Source organism: Halyomorpha halys, unplaced genomic scaffold (assembly GCF_000696795.3).
Source record: "Halyomorpha halys isolate HHAL.00 unplaced genomic scaffold, Hhal_1.1 Scaffold101.1, whole genome shotgun sequence".
Taxonomy (NCBI): domain Eukaryota; kingdom Metazoa; phylum Arthropoda; class Insecta; order Hemiptera; family Pentatomidae; genus Halyomorpha; species Halyomorpha halys.
In genome coordinates this window covers 375,375-381,223 of record NW_027107342.1, presented here as the reverse complement: position 1 = coordinate 381,223, position 5,849 = coordinate 375,375, and the positions used below count along the sequence as shown (strand labels likewise).

Genomic DNA, 5,849 nt, shown 5'->3' with positions numbered 1-5,849 from the left:
ATTATTAGAACAAGTTAATAAAAACGAAAAAAATAAAATTAAAATAATAAATAAATCAATTGCTTTCTCCAGAAAATTCAAACAATTGAATCATTTAATGAAGTAAGATTGATATATTGTAAGTTTTCATCATTAATAAAAACGCTGAAAATCATTATTATGTAAATGAATCATTTATTATATTAATAAATAATTAAATAGTGTTTCAGTTTGATTACATCAAAATTAAGTAAAAATTAAAAAAAGATACTATGAGTTCCGAGGATCATCCGTGTGAAATAAATTGTTCTGAAATCCGAAAAAAAGGCTAACAGTATTTTGGGCATGGAGGGGCTGATTTATTTCGATTTTTTTATTCTATGTATCTATTTAAAATAAAAACCAAAAAAAATTTCTGATGATACAGTTATCCTCAATAGATATACGGACTCTTTACCAGCTTCGTTGATACTTTAAAATAACCGAATAAAAGTTCAGGACTGGTTCGAACATTGGAAAATTAAACTAAATCACACATTAAAATTCACACTTCTGACACATGTTCCCCATTATACATAAACCAAAAACCAGTTCCGAAGAACAGTTCTGTAAAATATCTAGGATTGACATTCTAGAGAAGGGTTCCACATGTTAAGCTGCTACTTACGTTATATAAACGTCTAAAGCTCCTTTCCTCCTTATTTAGCAGACGATCCACACTAAAATTAAGGCAATGATTCCATACGTACTCCTATATACTAAAACGGTTTGGCAATACGCATCGCAAATCTTTGGAAAAGCCAAAAAAAAAAAAAAAAACTGGCATAAAGAAATTACAAGCATTTCAACCAAAAACATTCTGTCGAATTACACGATGATGAGTAACATAACACAGACTTGTACGTGACAACAATGAACATTTACGACAAAACCTGACGTAGCCTAAAAAGGAGCTGGATATAGTATCTTCTTAGTTAGCTGATGTAATGAATTAACGATAGAAAGAGGTACGTCTGTATCATATCACTGTTATTATTTTTAATATATCTCATTTTTTGGTTGTCTTCGATCTGAATTTACAGGATTTTAAATTTTAAATTTAGTTAAAAACAAATTCCGACGTTATACGGTTTATGATAAAATACTAAACCTAATCGTAAAGTTATACTTATTCGACTCAAACTTTAATGTTGTTTAATTTGCTATAATCATTTTTGGTAGTATTCACAGTTTAGGTATAGGTGGAATACGAAACATAAGAACTAATTATTTACTTTTTTTGTTTTTCCGCCTTATATGTGCTTTCAATTTTGCAATTTCGTTCTTCTTTAACCCCTTAACCTGTACGTTTGCGGATCAGTACACCATACCAAAGCTATGACTAAAACAACTAGGCCTTACCAAAGCCAACAACCAACGGGCGTTGATGACATGGCTGTTAAACGCCCTTTCAAAACTAACAAACAATCCTGTACGTTTGAGTTAATGGGAGCACGCTAAACAGGCTAAACTGTGCACACTCAAGATAATTCGAGCAGCGTGGTATATTATGCTGGTATATATTTTTTTTTTTTTACACTCGAATATAATCGAGAATTGAAAGTAACAATGTGATAATAATAAAATAAATAACAATGAATTATTCTCTGTAACAATCCTCTATGTACAGCTTAAGTTTACAGAGGGAGCTAAGTGTTGTGACCGATAGAAAAAATAAATTTTGATTATTTTAATTTTCTTGCTAAGAGAATGTTCTAAATTGTTTTTCTTTCATTAAAAAATTAATTTTTTTTCAAAAAATCTGTGCGTGTAATAATGTGCCATTAAATTATCGAAAATAAATCCTTTACTATGAAGGGTAATTGTTCGTAAGTGAGCCTTGAACTATGATGGCCGAGATTAGGCCAGTCCTCTTCGAGAACACCACACAAGCCGGCTGTTCCCGAACGACATCATTGGGTCTTGAAAGATGGCTAATAATGAGAGGCCAATCCGACGGCGCGGGTTCGAGTATCGCTGTCGGACAGTGATCGCCTGGGTCGAGCGGTGATTTGTGTTCTCAGATCTCCTTCACAGTCCCGGCCAGATTTATATTCCTGCCAAACCTCGAATTAAGACTTGGAAACGGAAATGTGGGGAAGACTATAAGGACGGTATGTAAATAATACAGAGCTATTAGGGAGCGGGTAATGGCCTGTACGTCGTGGGAATATCTGCCCACGCTCCCTGCGCTGTGCCTTACCGGCTCTCAGATTATCCTTCATCACAGGGTCCCCTCCATGAGGTAGTTACTCCTGAGGGTTCCTGGAGGATTGAGGAGGTCGCCATTACCATGTCTGCAGATCCTCTTCCAGTTAATGGAAATGATTGCTCTTCTTAATAGATTGAATTTTCACAGAAGCCCTACATGATCCACGGTGTTCGAACCTATTTTCACCTAGATTTAGAACTGATTCTTCCACTTATAATCTTCAAAATAACTCGTAAGTGAAATCAAAGAACCTACTCGGACATTGAATAACATACTAGTTTTTAGGATATTTTCCTTTAAAAAAAAAAAAAAAAAAAAAAATACACAGTTCTGCCACCAACACTGAAAGGTCTAGTATATGTATCTTACGATATTTTTTGGTACGGTCGGTACTATGTCCCAATGTGCTGATTCATATCTTCTTGTTTAGTGTAAACCCGAAAACATTTAGCACGCCAACGGTCTCTTCCTGTAAAATTTCAATAATTTTCTTTATGGGTACATTTACTGTGCTAATACTGGATATAAACAAAGACATTAATATAAACTTGGATTTTACTCTCCTTTAATAGATAGATATTTATTTAGTTATTTTAATTTTTTTTTTATAAATATATACACAAAAACACGTAAATGTACAGTTAATATATCGCTTAATGGTGAAGAAGAAACCAGAAATTAATTTGCAATTAATTGAAATTAATATGCACATTTGCAAGTGGAGGAGGTCATCAATTTTAACCATATTATATTTAAGAGTGTAAATGTGACTAGTGATTAATTTTTATTTAATTATTATTGTACATATTATATATTTACATAAAAACAGTTTGATTTTTATACTTCTGTTTATTTATATTTTGAAAGAGGTTTTATTTATTTTTATGTATTTTTTTCATTTACTTATTTATTTTATTTTATGTTATTTTTTATTTATTTTTTTTAATCAATTTTTTTATTTTAGTATGAATGTGATCAGTTATATAGTAGTTATATTACTACTGCCAACTGCCCGATAACGTTCTGGCAGATTGTAATATTTATCAATAAATAAAGTATTGAAAAAAACAAAAAAAAAAACAAGTATTTTATTTTAATACTACATCCAAAAATATTCGGCACATGTCCCAAAATTCGTTTCAATAGACCCCCAGGAGCCAAGAAAAAATATTTTATCTAGTTTTAACAATTACATATGTAATTTCTTCCTACCTTTGTTATGCACGAATATCAGGATTAGAATTGATTTCTCTTTACATAGGCTAAGGAAAAAGTATTAACGATTGTATTAAATGACTTTAAATGTACAACAAATTTTATTCTTCGAGTAATAAATTTTTAATATAATATTAGCCAAAAATGTTATTTTAGGAAATGACAATTCAGATTCCTTTTAACTTCCTTTAAAACCCTTAAAATACGAATTTTCATAGCCATAAACAAATAGAAATTTTGAGATGAAGAATTTTTTTCATTTATGACTGTTGTTCACTTACTCTAATAACTCCTTCTAATTCCATCCAAATCCCAAGTTGCTGCAGCTGATGGAAAGCTGTTTGTTCTACGGAGCCATTTCAATACCTTTTAAATTTCATGGCTTTAAGGGAGAACAAGTTGTTTCAAATAAAGAAAAATGTCTCAAACGTTCATTTTTAGAACTAAAATTTCATTATTCATTATTTTATCTACCGAATTAGTGCACGATCAAGACTTTTCGACAACATACAATTACTCTTAGTGTCGGTCAACAAAAATATACTATTACCCACAGTACAACAATGGGGGATTGTCATTTTTTTTTCAAACTGCGAAATATGTAGTGACGTTGTTTTTTTACTATGACCAACGTGGATCCCCCAGCTTGGTTCTAGTGTTTGTTATTGGTTTATATAAATGATTTTCAATTCAATATTCTTGTAAAATAACAACAATGATATACGTAACTATTTATTGTTCCTACTTTATTACCGTAAAGTATAAACGGGGGTTGCCCCATAAACAAATATATAATAATAGTAATCTATCTAATTAGTTTCTTTGTAAGTGTTTTAGGACAACAAGAAATCAGTTTGTAGAATTAAATGTGGATTCTATATGTAAGGTAGAAAAGTAATATAAATATCGTATACGTTAATTATTGTTTTTATTTAAATTATTACAGCACAGTAAAATAATTTTATTCTGTGTTGTTAGTATGAGATGCACGCATTTTAAAGGAACTAACACCAAGGGAGACAACAGTTACTCATTTATAGATTCAAGAGCTGAATGAAACAACTCTTCGGCCGCTGCAGACATTGAGTGCCCGAAGACCAGCCATCAAGACCCCAGAGCAGGAGTCGAAGACGTGGCTAAGTAGGCAGTAAAGAGATGGGCTGGTCAGCTGAGAACAGCTTCCCACTTTATTACCGTAATAAAACTGTCCATTGTCCAAGCCAGTTTAAGTGCCTTCTATTCTGTCATTAATATATAACTGTATATCTCCGCTCTGTAGGACCTGGTGTTTGTAGCGCGAGGACTGTATACTATCGTCAGTTCATTCAATGAGACGAGTTGCTAAAACTGGTTTTATTCTATACAAATATGAAGTATCATAGCTGGCTGCAATTAATATAATTAGGAATTATATTACGGTATAAGTCCAACTAAATTTCAGTACGACTAACCCTGCGGGACTAACTAATATAACGCACTCCGAAATGAGTGCGTTATATTTCAAAAATTATTCGCAGAAAATAATTAGAGTAACATTGTTATTTTTTTTATTTCCATTATTTAACACGTGGCATAGGCTATAACATGTTCCTATTTATTTATATTAAAGAAAGCAAAACTTGGTACTTTTTGATTCCTCTATTCCAATGTTTTGGACGGCGTTTAGGAGATACTGGCCTTATCCCGTCTGCTAAGATAGCTCAGGAGTTGTATTAAAGAAAATAAATATTAATTTAATAACCAAAACGAAAATTATATTTTCAAATAATAAAAAAATAAATAAATATAAACTAACTTCTAAGTAAAAGAAAAGAAATTAAAAGAGAACATATATAAAAAAGAACGAGGTACAGCCGTTCTCCTACGGTGATATCCAGTGGTCCAATCTTCGGTGTTCAGAAAATCTAAAGGTTCCTCTGGAGGATATAACATCTTGAGACAACACCACATGAGTATAACACACTCTATTAGAATAAATAAAACGAAGAAAAAATATTTTTGTTTTTTTAAAAATTTATTTATAGTTATTTACAACTGTATACACATATATACAACAAGCAAATTTGCTGTAGGTGACATAGTGAAATGATACAAACATGTGGAGAATCTACCCACTGATAGAACTCCAATAACATTTCTAGAGGAGAAAGAAGATCTCGAGTCCATCTTCTTTTCAGACGCCTAGGAGGATTATTAGGTAATGAAGGAGAAGCCAGGTTAGAAACAAGTGGATTTGTGTGGTTGAGAAGTTTGTTAAATATTTTTTTAAAATTTAAAAACACTTTTGTTCCTAACAGAACACTATTTATTTTTATTTAATTTACGATTATTGGTTGGCCACAACACATCGTATCTTCAAATTATTACATTAGAAGTAGTTAAATCTTATCAACATTTACATATA

At 31.4% G+C, this 5,849-nt stretch overlaps 1 protein-coding gene across 1 annotated transcript in view; it reads left to right on the top strand.

Moving 5' to 3' along the window:
* LOC106677515 (SH3 domain-containing protein Dlish) overlaps positions 1–5,849 on the top strand; it is a 145,233-nt gene that overhangs the window by 77,543 nt on the left and 61,841 nt on the right. The window lies entirely within an intron of this gene.